The sequence below is a fragment of the Lasioglossum baleicum genome, chromosome 2 (assembly GCF_051020765.1).
Source record: "Lasioglossum baleicum chromosome 2, iyLasBale1, whole genome shotgun sequence".
NCBI lineage: Eukaryota > Metazoa > Arthropoda > Insecta > Hymenoptera > Halictidae > Lasioglossum > Lasioglossum baleicum.
Genome location: NC_134930.1, coordinates 18,339,232 through 18,362,215, shown reverse-complemented (window position 1 = coordinate 18,362,215; position 22,984 = coordinate 18,339,232). Strand labels below are relative to the sequence as shown.

General features: G+C 44.0%; 1 protein-coding gene across 11 annotated transcripts in view; it reads left to right on the top strand.

Moving 5' to 3' along the window:
* Ten-a (Teneurin-a transmembrane protein) overlaps positions 1-22,984 on the top strand; it is a 782,863-nt gene that overhangs the window by 268,657 nt on the left and 491,222 nt on the right. For all 11 annotated transcript variants that reach the window (XM_076447158.1, XM_076447169.1, XM_076447168.1 and 8 more), the window contains one exon: positions 19,247-19,305. The gene's annotated coding sequence lies outside the window, so the exon portion shown is untranslated. The remainder of the gene's footprint in view (positions 1-19,246; positions 19,306-22,984) is intronic.

Genomic DNA, 22,984 nt, shown 5'->3' with positions numbered 1-22,984 from the left:
TTAATAGAAAAGAACATGATTGCTCCCAGATAAAGGAAACTCGAGGGAACGGTGTCGGAAGCGTTTGTACTCCGACTATCCGTTAGTTCGATTTACGACTAACTCTCTCTTGATAGTTCTGAAATGTAACTCTAGAACGCTCTATTGCTCTCGGACTCTAGCATCCTACTTTAAATTCTCCGCTAACGTTCTCTCCATACTCGCTAAACTCTATCCGGAAACTTTGAAGCCGGCTCTCTCTCGACCGTTCGCAGCATCAGAACCGTTTTGTATGACACTGCGTTTGTTCGTTATCCTTGAGGACTCTCCGGAGGATCTCCGTGTCTCTGATTTCCAATTAAAATATAATAAAAATTGAATCGACGGAACCTTTTACTTCCAACCAACAAACATTCTAATCTTTCATCTGTGTATTCCTCATTTGTTCAACATTTTTTCTCGAATTAAAATGGCTGCAATAGAATCATGGTTAAATTCACAAATTTTCTTGAATAGAAACGAAACTGGAGTTTATTCGTTACTTAATGAGATTCAGAATTAGGAAAACATTTTCAACCAAAAATTAATTCTTATCAATACACACATTTTCCGGTATTACCATTCATCTCGGACAAATGCGTGCGTCTGTAACAGCAAGCAGGAATTTTTGCGAAGTAGAGGAAGAAGGAGCACGGACTCTCGGCTCTAAACGCAACATAATAAGACAAGTAGCAGAATAGAAGAATAGAGGAGCGGAAGAATACCGCGTTTCGCGGCCGTAGGAGGCCCTAGACTCTCAAGGGTTAATTCTCGCATCAACAAGTCTCCTCCCCATGGAAAATATTCGTCGGCGTTGTGTTCGAGCGGGCGTGTATCTCTCGGCCTTAAGACCTTGTCAACAAGTAGCGGGAGCATCGCGTTTAGGGTTTCGTCTTGCCCTGGGAACCGCGTTGAAAAGTCGACGCGCGGCTCGCCTCTCGAGTATCCACGACAAAAGAATACTCGTGAAGCGGAAAGGACGAGGGGTAGGCAGCGAGTCGGTAAGTGTGAAACGAGGGAAATCGTTCTTCCGCGGCTGGTGTTGCTCGTCACCCTGAAGGGATGGGGAAAATCGGGGGTTGAAAGAGTCGGAGAGAGTCGGACAGACTCGGAGAGAGTGTCGGAGAGAGGGAGAGAGAGAGAGAGGGTGGAGATATCGACGGATAGGCGCCGGTATAGACGGCGGTAATTGTTATCCGATAGAGAGCAACCCGAAAGGGTTGCCGAAGGATGGATGTGACGTCACCGGGAACAGTTTCACCTATAATTGGATTTGCGATCGGCTCCTGCACGCCTACGTTTCCGGTCGACGGAACGCACCGCTCAAAATACATTATTTACGCGTCTCCGTCGAATTTGCGGCGACCGATAACACCAATACTCGACGATAATCGCGCAGTTACAGGAATTCCTGAGCAGTCGATGCTACCTCAGTGTTCGATTAGTCGATCCACTAGCGCGAACCGTGTCGGTGGGAATTGTCTCGAAATTTGATCCGGATTAAGCTTACTACTAGCTGAACGGTTTTTAATTATCAAAGTTTTAAATTCAATTTCTGGCTCAGGGGAACACGAGGGAGAGGCATCGATTGATTTGTCTAAAGCGTTGTTTTATAACATCTTCCGCTATGCCGAAATGACATATGAGAAAAAAGTAAAAAATTACCAGCCAGACGTAGTGGCGGCGCCGTGAACGCGATGTCTGAGAAATCGTAAGCTCCCAAGACTCTATTTGTATCAGCGTCCCGTAATTAAAGGGGAGGGAAAGATTAGCGACTAGGCGTTTAAGAAGAGAAGCAAAGAATCGCGACGAGATTAACGAGCGCGCCCGCTCCTCCAATCTCCCCGGTATCTTCTTAGAACGTGAAACGCAATTACTGGCGTTGCCTGCAGAAGCACGATCGGAGGAAGGCGAAAGTTTTAATTACCGGTATCAATTCGCATAACTCCGGCAATACGGCTCTCGCGAATTCGAGGCGTCCGACACGCCGCCGCGCCAGTGAAACCCGAAGTTGCGAACCCGCGAGTTGCGAAACGCTCGTGTCGCGTCCTCTCAGTTGAAAATTTTAATTGCCGGTGTCTATTAATACAAGGATTACTGCGAAATAATATCCGCCATTAATACCCCGCAGAACGTAAACGCTTTCAAGCAGCGGAACACCGCGGCGGCAATCGATGTTTTCGTTACTCGGTTAAATATTTGCCACGCAATATTTACGCCGCTTGAAAATGTTTTTCGTAGCTGCCGCGCCGCTGCGAAAATGGCCGGATGACCGAGTCGATTACGAAAATAAATTCCCCCCCCCCCCCCCCCCGCCACTACAGCCCGCCCGCCGCACCGTTTCGATAATTTGTTCGCCGCGACAACTTTTTCCCCGCGAAATTGTTAAATGAAACGTCCACCCCCACGCACACGCATACATCGGAGCGACAAAATAAAAACGTGTAAATAAATATACGACGATCAGCTGAAAGTTCTCACCAAACAAGTTTTTCGCTTTTTAGCCGGAAAACGACGTGACTAATGTCGAGTGCTACAGTGCTACTTTTTATTGGGTTGTACTGTGCTTTAAACAGGGTTCGAAAGAGTTAGAGAACTGTTTTATAAGCTCTGTTTAATATTTGAACAATGCCGTTAAAAAAATAGTACAATAATAAATCTTATAATTTTTGAACTTGAGGATGACTTTTTTAGGAAAAGTTGATCTTCAGTTTCTCACTTGCTATGGCCTGCAAAAATGTCTTACAGGAAAAAGAATAAGAGTATGTGAAAGTAGAGTGTTCAAGCTTTAAAACGAGTCCAGGTTTGTTACTGTACCATTAATTTGTACGAAATTATAACAGGTTAAAAATCGACAATTTTTCGTTCAAATTCTTTTCGGATTCAATGTATGGACTTTCTTCATAAATATTATAAAGGTTATTTATCAATCATTGTTATAAATACTGTATACTATTTAATGGGTCGTTTTATAACAATATTAAATAATTATTGTGGTAAATGGATATTCCAAATTTATTAATGACAAACAAAAATGGGTTGATAAAATATAAAAAACTAAAAAGATTGAAGGAAGAGATAAATTGTTATTTGGTTCCAGTACCTTGCAATTGATGCAGAAAATGATGCATAAAGATCTGCACTTTAATAATAACTTTTATCTAAATTCGATAAAATATCACTGAACCTGTCCAGGTACATCATTTCAGTAATGTCCATTCCTCTCTCTTGCACACAAAATTAAAATTATTTCGGCTCGAGCTCTGTCGAGGAAAATGTGTGTGATACTCGGGGCATATTTGCATTAAAAAAAGGCGCAACAAATTATTTCATTCGATGAGCTCGAATAGAGGCTAATGGACATGTTGGAGCTCGTTCGATAAGAGGCGTCCTCGTAAAGAATCGACGAAGAAAAAGATGGTGGCCGGCGCTTAATAACCGTGATTCGAGGAGCGAGCTTTACGCATTAATAAGATAAATTAGCCCTATTCAGGCCGAGCTCTTCTGCAATGCGCTTCGCCCACTCTCGATCACCGGTTTGACTTATCGTTACGTATGCAGAGAACACATTTCACACTGATATGCTCCGTATTTGCGGCCACTGAATTGCACTGATTGTATTCTCATGCAAAATATGTCGTCCATAATGGCCGGACGGCGTTCCCTCTATATCTCCAATTACAGCGTCCTGGCGTAATTGTTATCACGCGTATTTTGCATCTTGCGGTATCTTCTGCCCCGCGTCATTCTGCAAAATTCGTGCTGGACGCGGACAGACGCAATAATTATACTCAACGCAGTTGTCCCGGATTATTGCAATCGATTTCCAACATTACACTCTGTGATTTTAATCCACTTCATTCATGGCTGCTTCAATATTTAGTTAAAGTCAAATCAACGGATTTTTACATTGTGAAACTGCGTATTTTATTTTGTAGAATCATCAAAGGAATTTGGACTATATTCTTGCCTTACTAAATTGTCAAAATGTAAAGCAAAAATGGGCGAAATATTATCCCAGGATCTGTTATGCAACTAGTTCTCAGGAGCATGCGAGGGTAATGTTTAGATTGACTGATTTAGTCGCAAAATACTGTAGATGTTCGTTCGGGGAACGTTGTATTAAGATATTATACTCGTTGGATATAAAGGGGAATGACGACTAATTTGCGAGATTATTTGCGTCTGAAGGCTCATTATTTTCCGCTCGAACGCGACGAATTTGTTTGCAGAAACGAAAAGGGTTGGGTAACGTCGTTACCAGCCCTTCGCCGTCTCAGATATCAGTGGGCCAATCTCCTTGTGCCGTTAATAGGATCGAGACCTTAATCAATCAGACATGGCGCAATTAACGTAACCTTTTGACAGCCGTTCCCCGGCGCCCGGGATGAGAACACCTGACGTGGATTTCTTTAATCAGTCACTTTCGGCGATGGGGACGGGCCGTGCCCGCCCACGTGAAAAATAGAGGAGGGAGACGAATGAGAAATAAGTTGAAACGCGAAATGAATCGCGCAAGTGAGACTGACAGGCAATTTTTTAATCATTGAAGGCCGCTAACTGCACGAGCACAAGCCTCCCCTGATATTGCGATAACGATTTTCCGTATAACTCTTAATAAATTCCACGATTCTTCAATGTACACAGATTCGGACTCCTTTTATAACTTCGTTGAGGTGCCGTGTGCAAAGTTACAATTTTTCAACGTACTTTCCTGCTGGTAAAAAGCAGTTAACATTTTATTTTCCCTAATACTCGTCTCGCTAAACCAGGAACAGGATGAAATTGCCGTTTCAGAATATTTTTAAGATTTTGCAGATGCAGAATATTTAAGGTAGCTGGTAATTTTTCTTTTCGCACTTTGCGTCGATTATTTTGTGCAATTTCTATCAGATAGATTGCAGCACAAGGATTGGTTCACAAATGTCGGCAGTGTGAATAATTTTTTGGGATTCGTAATTCGAGGGAAGACTCCACCGTAATATAACGAGCCATTACGAGGACGTCTTCCTCTCGCATTATCCGTCAGAGTCACCGCTCACTTTGTTCTCACCCTTCGGCTCCGATTCGTCCCTAATTTCGAGATCGCGCCCGACAATTTGACTTTCTCGCTTTCCACTTATCCCGGAAGCTGCGAGGTAAATTACCGTTCATTTTTCTCCGTCATTTGAGCCCACCCTCGTGGCCCTCCTCTCGCCGGTATAAACCTAAAGCTCGAGGACATAGAGGAGTTCTCTTTTATTTCGGCGAATCCGTTTCGATGGGGAAGGAAAACGACGACAGAGGGTATAACGAAGGAGGCACACGGGTTCGCATAAACGACGCTGTAAAGACGATTACCGGAGATTTTACCGGCAAAGTGGCCGCGAATTTAAATGTACGCGATCTGTTGCTAGGGACCAGCGGATTGGTGCCCAACAGCGGATCTCTGTGTAAAATAAAAATTGTCTGCCTCGATTGCAACGAGCTCTGGCAAAATAGAAATTGATTCCTCTTTTTAACAGGCCTGATTTACGGCAACATATTGGTGCTTATTGTAGACATTTTAGAAACATTTTGATCAATGTTCATGCTACTAATTATGTACTATGGTTTAAAACGTGGTAGTTATAATATCGAGCGAGGCAGCGAATCGGAAACAATAATGAGTAATTTACTATATTGATTAGAACAGAAGTTCTACGGGTAATTGCAGCGTCACTTGAGCTCCCATTGTATTATAGCGCTTGTCAATTAACCGGGCGATTACTGTTTGTGAAACTTCTTTGAACGATTCATTAGCGGGAGCTGTCAGCCGTCGATACGTTTACTACTACCAGTTCACTGACAGTTTTCGTAGCTGGAACATTTTATTAAATCTTTAATTATAATTAAAGTAATAATGAAGTTTAATTGTAATTAAACTATTAATCTTTACGCAGCATAAAAATTCGCAGCAAAAATGAATTTTCTGTCTTGACAATTTTAACAAGTCAAAACTGTAAATATTCTTAAATTCTTCTAACGTTCTCACAGTATTGTATTTCACCTATTTCTAAAATCCGTGATCTATTCACAATCACGGTACCAGCCCACAGTAGAATAGAGGAAGATATTTAGACGTCCGCCATCGAGTGCGTTCATCGTTCCACCACGGAACGTTCGCGGATAGACTAGTCTAAACCGAGCAGTTGAATACGAGGTAATATTCGCGGGATTTTAAACAATGTCGGGAAACTGCTGGTGGAAGTTAGCGTGACGAGAGAGGGAGGCTTCTTTAATTTATAGCTGGAGCTGCGAGTGAACAGCGGCCGGAACCTGGCATCGGGATTGATCGATCGGAACCGTGAAATATCGCCGCGGCCGATGACGTATTTCATTTCGCTCTGTCACTCGTTGTTCTCCTTTTTTTAAGACAGCCATCACGAATATCGACCACCTTTCAATCGACGCGCAACACACGTCCGAAGAAAAATCCGTGCTCGTGTGTCAACGGGCGGCCGTGACTGACGACGTCGATCGGCATTTCCTATGGTGCTCGTACCGCAGGTGCGCCCCCTATAAACAGATAAGCAGGCATAATGGTAAGTAACGTGAACGGTACAGACAACGAGCCCTGGAATGGAGAGCCTGTTGCGCTCGACACGCGATTCTACACCGAGCGATCTGTTCAAAAATATTTTTCTATAAATTAATAACTTATAAATTCATTACAGTGGCCCACAAAAGCGTTCGTACACTCTTTAGAACAGAATAACTTTTTTATAATTGTACCAAACGACCTGATGTTTTGTAAACAATTAGAAACATTGGTTTACTAAATGATGTGCAAAAAGAATTTTCCAAAAATTATAGTTTACAAGGTTACATGCCAAAATAAAATTTCATCGAAATCGGTAGACACGATAGAAAACGACACGCATCGAAAGAAGTAAGAATCTGTGGATTTTGAGCAGAAACTGATCGAAAGTTGTGTAAAACAACGATTTTTAGCAGTTTTAACCGCTTATAGGTATAACTACACTTGTAGTGTATAACTAACATAGATCTACAGAACATAAATTGTAAATTTTCATTAAGGGCCCAAATAAAAAAGTTTTGAAAAATGCCTTTTTTATTTTTGCGTGTAACCTTGTAAATTATAATTTTTGGACAATTTTTTTTGCACATTATTTAGTAAACCAATGCTTCTAATTGCTTGCAAAACATCAGGTCGTTTGGTACAATTATAAAAAAGTTATTCTGTTTTAAAGGATGTACTGTGTTAAAGGCTTATTGTATACTTTTTCTATAGGTGGAGGCGTAGAGGACATATGAAAGTCAATTTTATCTTTTTAAAGAGCTCAAAAAAATTTTAACTTCACTTTGGGGGGCCCAAAAATGTTCAATTTATATAGTCCTATAGATTTTGAATGAGAAAATGAATGAATTTAGATGAGAAGAGAGGTGGAAATTCATTTGCCGAGTTTAATATTTTGTGCAATGGGAAACGAGGAGGAGATCGCAGGGCGAGCGAGTTAATTTTTACCATTATTCCGTGCCAGGGTTGTCGTAGCGGCCGTTTCCGACGGAACTTTTATCCTGATGAGCTTTAGACAGGGTGTGGCTGATTCTGTCAAGGAAATTTAGCGGCGATTCCGGCGACCAGCAATTAGAGGAAGTAGGTGCGCGTAAAGTTTCTTCGGCGGCCGGTAATGGAGCGGGGAAGGCTTTACGATCGCCGCTTATCCGGAGGAATACCGAAGGTTAGAGAAGCTGTCTTAATTTGAAACGTTCGAGCTTCATTTACCGGCGAATTTCAATCGGCATTCGGGAGCGGGGCTCCCTTAATCGCGCGATAAACTGCGCTCACGTTAATTACGCGGGCAGAAACACGCGACGGATCCTGGCGGCGCGGCGCGGCCGCTCCCCGTGTTCCTGCGCGCTGAAAATCAATCGTTCCGCGACAGAAACTATTAGAAATCTAACCGTGAGCCGCGATTTCAAACAGCTTAATACGCCATCTTCTTCGGAACTGTCAGATATTAACACTTTCGTTCTACCAGGCGGCTGATTAATTCGTTGTTCAATATATTTGGACGTTTGTATTATCTGAACTAATTTCGGACGTAATTCATTAAATATTTTTACTGTCTTGCATTTGGTTATACATTTTGGTCATCAATGCAGAAAATCCACAGCCAATTATACAATTATACCACTATATACAACCACATACAACCTGTGAACACAAAATTCACTAAACGATTTTCAATCCTTCAACCCTCCTCGACACAAAACCATAAAAGACACTCGACATGAAAATGAGTCGACCGGTATAGCTACTGTATCTACACCTACAATCACCGCAAACAATATCAGGTTAATTGCGCGAGCAGTTCTCCAAATAATCGGATGAACGTCAATCCGAGCTGCCGATACGATCAGACTTTAAAATCCCAGGCTCCCTCTCTGAACCATATATGCGACATTAATACCGAAATCGTTGGAACAGCTTCGCGATTCGAACTATCAAATAAATAATCCAGGAGGACGTAAGAGTTTATCCTGAGGGCAGCATTCAGGATGATCGAAGAATAAGAGATGGTTGTGTGTGGTTCGGGCTTCGCGTAGAAGGGAATCGATTAGGCGAGCCGGTCTCCGATCATTCGGGCAATTAAAGCGAGGATCGTCGGGCTGGTCGCGTGCATTATTTGTACGGTAATGCTCGGCTCGATAGGAACGACCTCTCCTCTCTTCGAGCCGACAATAATAACCGAGTCCGGGGGTCTGCTCGGAGCAGATTACGCGGGGAAGCACGCGAGCACGAGCATAAGCGCGAGTGTGGGCTCCGGGCACGTGCAGAAACGCGGAGGAGTTGTTCAGCCGGCAACGAACTGAACGCCAAGGGTTTGGCTGCTGGCGGCGATGCGCAGCGTCACAACTCATCCTAATTACATCTACCCTCGTTTCCGGATTCGGCCGCCTTCCTCCCTTCAAGAGGGTACACTAGCACTTAATTAGTATTGCCAACCGGACCTACAGGGGACGAGAGGGGAGGAGTGGAAAGGAGAGGAGTACAGAGGAACAGAGAGAAGTAGAACTGCGCGGAGCTGCAATTGAGACGTTTAACTATATTTCCGCCCCCGAGGACTATTACCTCTTGATTTACGACGCGCCAAGGAGAACCCCGCCACTTCGGACGGCCCTGCTCCCTTTAGCTTTCGCCTAATCGCCGAGCGGGGAACCTGTCTTGCCCGGGATCTCTGATGTGCGATTTAAATGGTGACAATACCGTGTAGAGAGATCCGGCTGATGGGAGTTTGATTGTTGCCGGAAGCGTGTGTGGGTGGCATTGTTGGGCTGTGTTGTGGGTTTTAGAATCGCAGTAGTTTATAGCTCCTTAGTATTTCTAGATTTAAAGATAAAATTGATATTTCAGTTTCCCACCCTCTCCTCTAAATGCTTTCGTGACGTCAGAATTGACACTCGAGGCAAAATTAACGGCTACTTACATCTCCCAGTAACCGCAAGAAGAAAGATCGTCGTGAAACACACCCTCTTTCCGCAGTGCATAGAATATCGCGAGCGTTCGGGAGGGCTCGGTAGGCGTTTAATGAAGCGTCGGCCGATTTAATTGAAACGAATTCACGGTGACTAATGAGGCGGTCGCGGCTCGAGTCCCAGGGATATAGATATACATGACAGGCTGAAGTGGGCCGCTCCGGTTTCGCGAATCATTTATAACCGGCCGCTAAAAGTATCTTAATGCTTGCACGCGGTAAAAAATGAATCGGCCCACCGACTCGAGCCCACCGGCAATTTCATCCCGCTAGTGCATTACTTCTAATTACCAGAGATTTATTAACGTTGTCGCCGTGGAATCCGCCCTGCCGGTTTTCGCGTGGCCCTGCCTCGCGCCGCGGAACAATTTCGCTCGAGTGCGACATTATCCCTTACAATCCGAAACAGATGATCGGCTGATTGCCATCGCAATTCCCACGAAATTGCGACGAAGCTCGCTCGCCGCGGAATCGTATCGAAAATTGTTTCTAATTTAGTCACCCGCGTGAATAATTCGAGCGACCTCCGCCGCGTTTCTATTCACGTTTTCGGTTGTTGCAGTCGCTGCCACGCCACGGTTAGCCGGCCAGATTAGACGCTGCATAATGCATCCAAGTTTCAAGAAGACTGACGGACGATCCTGGTCGAGTTATACTTTCATCCGCCACGGCGATCCCGCTTCCACGCGCCGCGCGCATTTAAATTACACGCGCGCCCCTCGCTTTTTCTCGACGCTCGACGTGCTGCAATTCTGCGGAGTTCTGCTGGAAAATTAGCGTTGTGGCTTACTTAATGTTTCCATCAATGTGTGATACACTTCCGGAGAAACATATTCGTTTAATCAAATTTATTGTTTAATTGTTATGCAATGCTTTCTTTTAATTACAGAATTGATAGACCACAATTCTATTAATAGATAAAAGGGGATAGTGAACGAAACCGATTTATGTTACGACTCAGTAAATCCAATTTAAAGCGTTAGGAGAAATAGTGTGCACAATGGGGGACAGTGTATCGCAGAAACTTCGACACAGTGTTACCCGGTTGAAAGACGAATGAATTTCATCCCAATAAATTCCGCACGCAATAACGCGCCGGTAGTAATCGTATTCAGTGGCTCCCGCGCGGCCAACCGGCGCCCGGCGGCCTACAATACCCGTTGATGATGAAATCTCTCTGTTAGCGTGACCGTCCGAAATGAGACACATTCAAATGCTTACCTTGATTCGCCTGTACGAAATTACTCGCGAAAATTGCAGACAAGTGACTTGTTATTCTGTACGGGGCCACTGCTAGCGCAAATTGTCCGACTAAATCGTGTCTACTCGCTTCGACGCACCTGTCGGCCGAGGACAGACTATTCGCGCTCTATATATTTCAATGTCTGCGAAACAATAAAAATCATTCTCGCGAAATATCCATGGAATTAAAAATTACTAACATCTATATGCTGGTTCCAAAAAAATACATTTTACTAAATTTGAAAACCAAATGTTTATTTGATAATAACAGAATAAATTTTAAAATACAATTTCCACGATTTACATATTTCCTTGACTATCCAGAATCGATTCTCGAATGAAACTAAGTGTACAGAGTAAGTCTAATTCCAAGAGGACTTATCCTAATTCCATTTCATTAATCGGGCAGATTAGGCGTGTCCCCGTGGCTGATCAGGTTCCAATTTCTTAAAAGTGCGTCGCCTCGCTAATCTATTCCCTTAAGTTCCGTGGAACGAAGACCGACAAGGGGGTTGGGTTGAAACGGAGGAGCAACTGACGAAGGGGTGCGCGGGGGTTGGACTCGTTGGAATAATTAGCGAGATGGGACACTTATCTAAGTATCCGCGGTAGGCCCGCACAATGGCGCAACGGTGAACCATGGAGACGGCTGGGTATGGCTCCAGCTGGCTTCTCCCGGTGGCTCTGTAATTTCGATAATTACGGGTTAATGCGTTTAGCTGCGGCGACACACGTACCCGGCGACATGATTCCGGGCACCCGTAAGATACCTGCAAATTAATTAAGCGGCTGCCATGGTTTGCCGAATAGTATGTGTTTATCGGAAGCCAGCGCCGGAATGTAGATCTTGTCTCCTCGAAGAACATCGTGGCTGCCCGAATTTCGCGCTAGGTGTTCGCAAAAACCAGTGCAATTTCTGCATAACGTTCTATGATCGCGAAAATGATCGCTTGAATTTTTAGGAATTTATCCATTATAATCAGGAAGCAATAAAAACATATAATCAATTTTTTAACGCGAGTAATAGTACACTGTATGAGGATTTTGTGCATTTATTACAAAAATTAATCCTTTGAAGCAGTGAAACGATTTAAAAAGTTTAAGGAATTGCACTTATTAAAATTATTAAATAACTAGCATTTTAAAAAATTGTTATGCTGCATAAAAACCAAGGGTCTATTTACTACCATTTTTTTATTGTTCAATTACTCAGACAAAATTATTTTGAAATATATTGTTTAGAACTTAACAATTATTTACAGGAAACAATTGAAACTGCTAGATATTTTTTCATTGATTAGTCTGTCTGATCTCTAACGAGGTGAACAAGTCTAATATTTTCTGTTCGAATCGTTATTTATAATTTTTATCATAAACTTCACTTACTAGTTACGAACGACAGTATCCAACAAGTTTAATTTGTCCAACAAGCACAATTGCTAATACTCGTCCAAGATTACTCCAAACAGCGTTAAATCTTCCGAATAAGCACTCGTACTATTCCTGCACTATTCTAAATACTTGGAGTTCAGCTACTCGAGCTCCGTATCGTTAACAAGATAAGTTTCCTGTCGTGTTCAAACATTCAACTTCTCCAATCAAAATTCTTGATGATCACATTCTTCTTGCCGAAAGCAAGCAAGACATCCTTATTAGCAAAGTAACGCTGAAAGTTCGGCTGTTCGGAACTCGCCGGAAAAAGGTGTTGTAACTTTCTGTGACCAGCTGTGGCCAGATTCCCACGATCACTTCGGAAAGCGACGATTTGCAAACATTGTCCAATTTCTTCCTTTAATAAAATATTTTCACCAGTGCCATTCGCGTCCTCAATTTCTTATAAATTTAAACAACGCACTGTCCAAGCATTAACATTGTTAATTTAACCACGTTAAAGCATGAATTACAAATTCTGGTTCGTAAATCACCTGGTCCTGGAAAACTTTCTGCTTATGGAGATATTTTTCACTTTGAAAAATAATGTATTTTTACTATGTATGTATTACAGAGTATCTGTCACTGTAATTATGCAGAAACAAACAGAATAAGCAATTTTATATGAATACTAGGTTTACGTGAACATTTATATGAAAATTTGTTGTTCTCTTTTATGACTGACAATATGAAAAGACATTCCACATGACTGGAACATGTAACAAAATTCTTCGAAACAGTTTTAAACAAACACTCAAGAATGTGTTAAACATTTCCCTGTGCATCAAATTTGCAGAAAAACAATATTCGCCCCGACTTCGCAAATACCAACTCAATCTCCTCTTCAATCATAAAGACTGTCTTTTGAAGACACACCGGAGGAAGCATCGAACTTCACACACACGGACACATAGTGTCTCAGCTCTTCTCGAACGCAACGTCAACAGAAATCTCAGCGACGCGGAAATCCGTAAACATCGTCGTCGTTCAGTAGTCGTCGATCCTTGCAGTCGAACTCGCGGGAACGGTTGTCTGCCGGCGCGAATGTATCGATCAATGCTCGAGTCTGATACCGGCTTTGCTTTTTACGTTTAGGCGTCGTAGTCGTCGGGCTGTCACGCGGACGTCCTTTGGAGAATGCATCTTCCCTGGGAAGAAAGTTAAAAGGCGAGCGCAATTTTATCGGCCCCGCACTCTCTGAGAAAAACATTTCACCTCTTGCCGATTAGGGTGCGAATATAAGCAAAATATTCGTCCGGATAGCGAACGCTCCCCGAGTCTCTATGCAGCGCTAGTTTCTATGTCGCTTAGTGTCTCTTTCTTTCCTCCGGTATAATCTCGGCGGACTTTTTATTATTTGTGGAAAGCACTCTTTTCTGCATGGAATACGATCTTACCATATCATCGTGACGTTTCTGAAGTGAGATTGAAAAGTAAGTTAAGAAAGAATTTAATGTCACCATCCAATGATTGAAGATTTAAGATGAAAAAATGAAACATTTTGTACAATTATTAAATTTTTTATTTATTTAGCTATGCCATAGATTAATATACAGGGCGAGTCTCGTAACGTGACGATCTCAAATAACTCGTAAGTTGTTTAAATCCCACTTTGTATAATATTTACGCAGAATCTCATAATTTAGACATTCCGTTAAAAAAAAACTGAAGATGACCATGTCTCAATAAAAAAGCAGAGTAATAAAAAACTGTATGTCTCCCAGAAAACCATGCAACTTTTTAAAGTAGATTTTAGTATAATTTTTTAGCAGCACTTGAACGGAGTTTCTCGATTGTTCGGCCACGATCAAGCATAATCGATGCTTACAATGAAACAGGCGTCTGCTCGAGTACTCACAGCGGCAGTCGCGAGCGTCTCTCCGACAGGCCGTTCAAATTTCGGGCCGGGAGTTTTCTCAAAAAGTATTCCCTCGCGGGTAAGAAGCTTCCCTTTATGATGAAACAATATCGTGTGTTGCCTTTCTCCGGCTGGCCTCCCTTGCACCGTTCTTCCGGCTCCTCTCTGTTCCTCCTGTCTCATCCACTCTCACGGTTTTCGTCGCCTCCACCCTATCTGCATTCCTAGTCCCAACGAGCCGCAAAGGAATTCCAATTTTAAACAAAAGTTTCCTGACGGCGGCAACCTCTCCGCTTTCTTTCCCTTGCCCCCTTGTTCCGCTCCGCTCAGCTCCGGTCCGCTTTGCTCTGCTCCGCTCCTCTTCGCGGCCTGTCTTCTCCTCCTTCCCTCTTTCAGCAAGAGCGTCCCGACGCCCGACGTCTCGCGGATTCTGGCGACGCGTTCATGCATACGCCCGGCAGCCCGCTCTCCTATTTTGCTTATATCTCCACCTTAATCGCTGAGAGGTGAAATGTTTTTCCACAGACGGTAGAGGGAGGGCCGCGCAATCATTTTTGATATCATAAGGCTGCGTTGCATCGACCACTGTTGTCGAAAAACTCGGACGATTTTGTACAGGTTTGATGTTTATGGTCTGCGACAAATATAAACTAGACAATATTTATGTTATAAAAATGCCGTAAAAATTGATTGTGACAAAATTCAGAAGAAGGAAAATACATATTTGCAATTATTTTTCGATGCAACGAGAAACATTGTGGTACAGTGGTAACATTTAATAGTTATTACCTTTTGAAAATTGTATGTGATTATATAGAAATTATTTTATTTTCTTACAGACGCAATTCAATTCAATCTTGAAAATTGTCCAAATATCAGTGACCGAAACGTCGATTATTTGGAAATTAGCAAAATTGCTTAGTTAATTTTTGTTTTTTTGTATTTAATGATCGAACCGTAGCGCCGATATCATTCAACAATTGTTATTAACAATAATACGATCGATATAAATAATTTTGATTTATTGTGGTACAGAGAGAGCTTTTTCCTGGGCTCACGAAACACCGCGGACGATAACAATTTTGCAAACGAATTCTGTCCTACAATCAAGAAATTTGTAATTAAAACATGCTGGTTACAATGGTGGCAGTTTTTCTGAGTAAGATTTATTTCGAAGAAAATTGTGTTTGTTTAACGTTACTGTTCGCAATCGGACATTTCACGTGCCTAATATAAGAAAACATCAGAAGAGCGTTCCCCTAGCTATGGGGACGACCAGGCTGTTTTCTTTTTTGCTGATCGTCGATTTTAATGCCGCTGCAAGGTAGCCAAGCAGCGTGGGGTACGGCAGGAATTGTCCGCGTAGAAAAACGGTAGCTCGCTGGTGGAGAAAATGCGAGGCAAGGGCGACGATAAACAAACGCTAATCCATAAATCCTCTTGCAAACGGCAGAAAGCACGCGCTATATATGCGCGGCCGACTCGAGACGTATCAGTGCTGCGTCTGCTGCAATATCGATAAAACATTGATCCCCTATTCGTGCCCGGAGCCTGTCGTATAGGATTCGCAGTGTGCCGGTAGGCAGGCCACCGACGCCGACGCCGACGCTTCCCGACGCCGACGCCGACGCCGTGAGACCCGCACACGCGTACACAAACGGCTGTTCGTGCATACGGAACACCGTTTCGACCGGATTATATTCGACTGCCGTGCGTGCACCTCCTGCACGATACCGGGGCTATACATATTTACCCATCTATGTACGTACAGGTACGCGTCTGCCCGTATCGCGATCCGCACGCGAATCACGAACCCCCTAGCCGCCAGGAATTCGACGATGATGGAATTTGGGTCGACGGCTGGACGAGAGCTCTCTTTCTCTTCCCCCTCGGGTTTTTCCCGCACCCTTTTTCTGCGTCGCTGTTTGGCGAAATGCTGGGTAATTGCGTTGGAACCGAGCTTATGCAAACGCGAGTCTGAGACGAGACGAGTCTGTGGTGTCCCATTGCAAATTCGCACGCAGTTATTTCCCACAGCTCTTACAAAGTATTTCAAATAAACCTTACTAACAAATCTTATCTAAGTGGACGTGCTTCCAAGATTTCAAGGTGACCTCTGTGTTTACATACAACTGCATGGTTTTCTTCAGAATCGTGTTGCAAATATTTCCATCGATTTCGGACGGCAATCTTGAACTTGTCTCATTTGAGACCGTTAAGTTATCGGACTCGCCCTGTATATCAAAATATCAAAATCTGTAATCGGATGTGTTACGGGAACATTTTTGCGAGCACCAAACCCGTTCCCCACGGAAAACATCAATAGTTCCACGAATCATCAGCCAGACTTCAGGCCGCAAGATTGCCGAAGCAGACCACCGCTCTTCCAACGTCGCAGGCCCCGGGGGTGTCTCCGTAGATTTCCAGCTATGAACCGTGAAATAATCCCGGCACGAACTGTCTGAGCCCTTTCGCGGCTCGGCGTTGGCAGCCCCGTCGTCCCGTGCGTGCGTCCCATTGATGTTAGATTAATTTTATTCGCGGCTGCTCGGCGTCTCTGCTCGGGATCATCTTTTCCGTTTAGGAGGCAGCCAGATCAAAGCGACGGAAATCACGCCGCGTTGCGCTGCCGGGTGACGACTACGACGACGGCATTATCGCCCGCGCGATTCCGCTCCACGCCTCTCCTCGCGGAGAAACGCCTCCGCTCGCATCCTCTCTCCGCTTCTTGCCGGATCAAAGCGCGGATTTCTGCCGAGGCAACGAATTGGCAAACTTCTCTCTGAAGATGGAACAGTAATTATAAGGTCGACAAGGGGCGAGAGGGTGTCGAAGGAAGAGGGGGCGGTTGGTCGAAGCCCTGGACCCCGGCAAAGTCGTAGGCGAACGATGGCTCAAACACTGCGCCGCAAAATTCACAATCTAATTCAACTAAGCAAATTACTGGCAACTTCCTGGGCGGTAGCTACGCACGCTGTCCTGTCCCTGCGGCCTGCATTCCCAGAAACTTAGATCAAAGGGGCTGACGGATCTACCCCAGACTCGACTACCTTCGCCACCATAGCCCCTTATCAGACCCCGTACTCGATCAGCTTCTCCTCCTGCTTCGGTGTATCGCAAGGCCAGACCCCCTCCTTTCATCTCTCCGCGTTTCATACTTCCGGGGTCTCTGTCCAGGCGACTGCCCCGACGAATATCGAATTCTGGCTCCTTGACCGGTGGCCACCGGATCTCCTGTCGATGCCAGCGCTACTTCTACCACGCCTGCACCGTGGCGCGAGGCTATGTGTAACAGGTCAGCTGTTATTTCTATGGCCAGCCTCGGATCTGACACTTTTGTACTAGTAGAGACCGAATTAATCTCGTTCAGTAGAAATTACCTAAGAATTGTCTTTAGAACTTCAGATTCTTCCTACTTGAGAATTTCTTCTTCGATGATTCTTCTTCTCCCACCGTTCTCATGGGATGCTAAAATTGTAGCAATTTGTTTCAGACGTTTTCTAATTCGCTGAACTACACCCAATGGTGCACTAAGATGCATCGAGTTAATTTCATTCAGCAGAAACTCTCCGACTTCTCGATTATGTATAAGCTACAGGAGTACAGGATTTATTAAATACATTATGAGGATGATAATAAGATGACGAATTGTCGAGAAGTGTGCCAGCACAATTTCCACGGTGACATCCCGAATGCATCGTCTCCCGAATTGCACCACATTCGCAACGAAGGTACGATATGCAAAATTCTCCGGTGATATCTCTCGCGGCGAACATTTCCAAGAGCATCCCCTAAACTGAGTCCGGGTATCATGCCGCGGCCAAGAGGTTTAGATTTACGCCGGTCAGAAAGTAATGGTTTGAGTAGAAAGTAATGATAAATTAATGGCGAACTGTAGGTATCGCGGTGCCGGATACCGAGCACGGGTTACGGGGCTAAGCCTTCTGGTCTCGAAGCACACGGTTAATGAAGAATTAAAGTCGGCCCACCAGCGCGTTCCTATTACGGGCTGGGAGGGTACGATACACGGACGAGTGGCTAGAAACCTCGTGGATTCCGAGGATCCGCGGAGCGGTGCATGTTTGATGCCGGAAGTGCTTCGAGGCCCGGGCCTACCATCCTCTAGCTGCGGTTACCGCAACCTCCGTAGGGTCATTAGCCAACCATTCATTATGCAAGTGCGAGGCAGTATTGCGTCAATATGGGGGCGGCAGATTGTTGGCCCAATCGATAACAATGCGCCGTGTTTACCGCTCGGATAATCAACAAACGCAGCTTCTGCTACCTCGCCTCCGAAGACCAAGCAAGTGGGAATTACAGTCTGCCTCGTTCCGAATGATATTGCGTCCCGGAAGTGTTGCCTATACCTCTCTCTCTCTCTCACACACTCTTTAGCGTTCCGCCTCGCTCTCTGTACATTCGTCAGCTGTGCCCCCTCCCTTTTCTGATCGTGCTCCTCTCGCGCTCGTCTCTCGATTCAGCAGCTATTTCAGCAACGCACAATGCCAGATCGAACGAGGGCTGACTTTATTTTTCGCCGATTGATTCCGACGGCGCTCGAAGAATGCCTGATGCTTCCGCCCGACTGATCCCGAAGACGGATTCCCCTGCTGGAACGCGGTGCGTGCGAACAAGATTCCGACCTTCGAAGATTCTTCGCGATGCACGCATTGCGCACTTCATACGCGAATATTATTCGAGTGTTGATTCTTCCTTCTCGAAGAGGTCGGGAGAGTGTGATATTGAAATTGTTAACACGTCGAGCGTCCACGCCAGTGCCCGTTAAAGTCACACGAAGTGAAGTCAACTTGTTCAAACTCTTGTGCTACGAGTTAGTTTATAATTACGTAATTATCTACTTTGATCAGAACTTCTTTGTTATCCAGGATGTTCCAGAAAATAAAAACAGGCACATCGTTGAACAATTAACCTTCAATCCCTCGCACCCTACGCACTACATAAATGGTTACATGGAACTTCACATCACTCCAACATAAATAAATTTTTATTCAATGAAATAACTACTTTAATGCAAAGTAGATATTTTCTAGTGTAGTCCACACCTTTGTTTATCCTTGTATCACTAAATTTAAAGTTTTGAGATTGAAAGTTAAATAATCCAAACAATGGTTTTTAGAATAGTTATGATTAACATTGCTTTTATTTTCGGTTTCAGCTCTAGCGAGCACGCGGACACTAGCAAGCAGATTCTGACCACCAGTCTGACGCGTCACTGTAAGTATTTGCAATGTTGTACAGGGTGTCACAAAATTATAATTCGCGGACACCACAGCGCGATTCTACGCAAATCCTTACTTTAATCTACGCGAATCCCCGCAAAATTGGCCTTGAACGTGAAAAGCAAGGTCAGAAAAACCAAAATTTTTTTTAATCGTGTTCTACTGGTCGTGAGGACCAATTTTGTGAGAGGAACCATAGGTCGCAATTAAATAATGATGTTGAATTTCATACAATTTTTGAAACACCTCTGTTCATAATATTCTTTCATTTCATAGTTCAGGAAGTAGCAGTATCATGTTTCTGATAATTTCCTACACATCGAGTCAGCTTATTGCTAAGAACAATGCAATGAAAGAATAATTAATTAATTATTTATTGATGCCATATACCTAGTTTGGTTTATATAACATACATTACTATACACTTACAAAAAAATAGAGAAGTATATAACGTAATATGTATAGAGTGGAATTATGTAGTATAAACGGTACGCCCTAAATCCTAATCTTACATTTTTTGAGAAAGTTAACAATAAACATTAGCGCTGTAATGTCTCGTACGCTTAGAAAAAAATTAATAGTGTAGGGAGGATAGTGTTTACGATTGAGGATCATTTCAAACAGGTGTTCTCGTTCTGAATCATATTCTGGACATTGCCAGATAATATGATTGAGGTCCTGAACCTCCGCTCCGCATTCGCAGGAACCATCCGAAATGAAGCGTACTCTCGCCAGAGAGGCATCAATGAAAGAATATTATGAACGGAGATGTTTCAAAAATAATATAAACTTCAACATCATTTTCTAAGAGAACGGTTGAGTTGCGGCCTACGGTTCCTCTCCGAAAATTGGTCCTCATGACCAGTAGAATCATTTTCGACTAAATCGGGGGAGTAGAATCGCGCTATGGTGTCCACGACATAGAATTTTGTGACACCCAGTACTTTCCGAGAGGACGTCGCAATCTCCGTGGGCAACCATGGCGATACGGGTTCGCGAATCGCCATAATTCCATCGCGCGTGCCGTCAGAACCGTCTGCGGGGTCCGTTTCCCTTCCATTATGACGGTCCTCGGCCCGGGGAATGGCGTCGCCCGACGAAAGTAGGTGTTGTCTGCAATAAAGCCGCAGCTACTTTCCCTCTCCACTCTCCCCTTTATTTCAGCGAATGTAAAGCGGAATGAACGTTAAGTAAAGTCCCCTGGTAGCGCAACGTTTTACGCGCAGTGCGCCGCATAAAGCCTCTTACGCGGAAGTAAATTGTAAGTCCCTTATAGCCGACTGGTCAACGCCGTAAGCGCTCCCGTTCGGCCCGCAAAAACAGCTTGGAACGTAAGGAGATTAGAGTCGTTATTGCGTGGACGGTGAACACAAAAGTGGAAGTTCCATGCGAAAGTCGCGACTCCGTGCCCCCTCCGCCCCGCGCGCTCTCACTCTCTCTCGCTCTCTCTTCTTCATTCCCTCTCGTATACGCCTCTCGTCGCTTGTGCCCGTTAAAGTGACAGAAAGCCGGCTACAAAAGAATCGCAGCCCGGGCGACGTATTAAAGTACACCTTATATAACGGCCAGAAAACCGACATTGAGTTTCCGCGAGAAACCGTGCTACCCGGCGAGAGATAAGTGGGAGGAACGATTGTTAAGCCCCGTTGTCTCGTTCGCGTTCCTTAGAGGGGCTGAAACGAAGCGAGGCTGTCGCGGATGGTACTTAAGGAGACGGCGAGTTATTATTGTCACTGTAAGTGATGTTGATTTTATTACGAGCTGGCGCGGAGTTGATGCGAGTCCCTTGGAAATAGATTGACGGATGGCCTAGGCCTCCAGCAGGCCTCACTTTCGAGACAATGCTTAACCTGTTAACTGTTTTCCTTCGGTTTAAGAACTTGCACTTGTGTGCTTAATTGTTTTGGTAATTATAGAGAAGTTGGTCCTCGTGACTTTCATGACCTTGGAATATATTGTCAAGGTGAACAAGTGAACAATCTCGTTAGTTTTTACACTCGCTAATATTTTACAGTGATTGTGCAATTTTCTGGAGACAAAAAGGTAAGAGGTAGTAATTGTAAGGGGAAAGCAAGAGAGATAAGGGAATAATAAGGGTGAGGAAGGGATGGGAATGGAGCTAAGAAGCAGCATTCGGAAAGAAACAAGGGGAAGAAAGCTTGTGGTTATCACCAACGCTTGGCAGCAAGGAAAGCTCAGATAAGAAAGGAAAACAAAACATAGGTGAACTTGAGAGATCAGTAGAAGAGAAATAAGTACCAGTTTGAGATTTAGTTTGGTGGAAGGGCTGGCAGAAGTTGATATGGCTGAACAAAAACAGTAGGAGATATACAGAATTAAGAGAGAGCAAGAGGAAGGAACGGGTTATTTACAAACGGATCGTTTAAGAAGAAAATAATTGAGGAAAAAGGATAAAGGAAGATCGACGAAGGAAGTGATGTACTTAGAAAATAGTAGAGCAACCGTAAGATCAATTTATCTAATGCATTAGTATCACGTTTCATACATCATTTTGTTGTATGCCCCTTAATTAAAATTAGCAGAAGAGTTATCAATGAACAGACTGCATATTTTATGCAATCATGTCACGAACTTTAATTCTCACAACGCGTCAAATATGTCCGACCAGTGACAGACCATTACCATTTCCTGTTTTAAACTATAATTCCCTTCCAACTTGTTCCGCGATGAATACTTTCCATTTTTATTACCCCGAGGCTTTTGACACCTTAGAACACAAACGTCTGACATCTGACAGGGCAATATCACTTCCAACTACTGTACGACTTGTGAAAATTTCCCTGCTCCCTTAGACAGTACAAAAGAAGCCTCGACTGGGGCAATGTTATCACTGTCAGTCCATTCCCCTTGTCTCGCTAAAAGAAGTTCTTGGTCTTTCAGTATTTTTATTTTTTGTAAATACATAAATTCCGCAGTCTAAAAAAATTCACCGGTATCAAAAGCGATGCATGAAAAATCTTGAATTATTGCATGTTTCGAACTCCACCTATTTATTCCTATAATAAATGCATCAAATCCGGAATCTAAAAACGACACGTGCACTATATCGTTGCACATGCATTTGAAAGAATATGCATATGCAACACATACGATGTATGCAGAATACAAACATTTTATTTGGAATCGTCCAAAAGCCGGTTCAGCTCTCCCATTCATCTTCGTTCTCTAAAAATACGCGTTCGTATAAAGATCCGCCGTCTAGTTATTATAATACCGTTTCCCGAAATTTCATCTCGGAGGTTGTCCCGGGTTCTCCTCTTCATACGGGAGGAGGAGAAGGAGGAGGAAGAGGTTTCAGCGCATTTTACGGGCGTCTCATCGAGTGAATCATCGCGCGCACTTGCTTAGAACACTCCCGGGACTTCTGAAGGACAATCCAATTTCCAAGGCCCGGCTTCGGGTCCCGGGGATATTGTTTTCAGGAGTATTCCTGGGGCGACCGTATCAAAAGTCTCGATTTCCGGTCGCTTCTCCCTGCGATTCACCGCCGTAAACAATCCCCACGGCCGTCGCGAGTTACACGAAATTTTCACGGCGATCCGCGACGATCCGTTCGACCGGTGTAATTAAATGTGCGCGCGATAACGCATATTCGACGTAATTACAAAAATTAATCGCGTTTCTAGAATTATCTGGCCCGGCGAGCCGGCCGC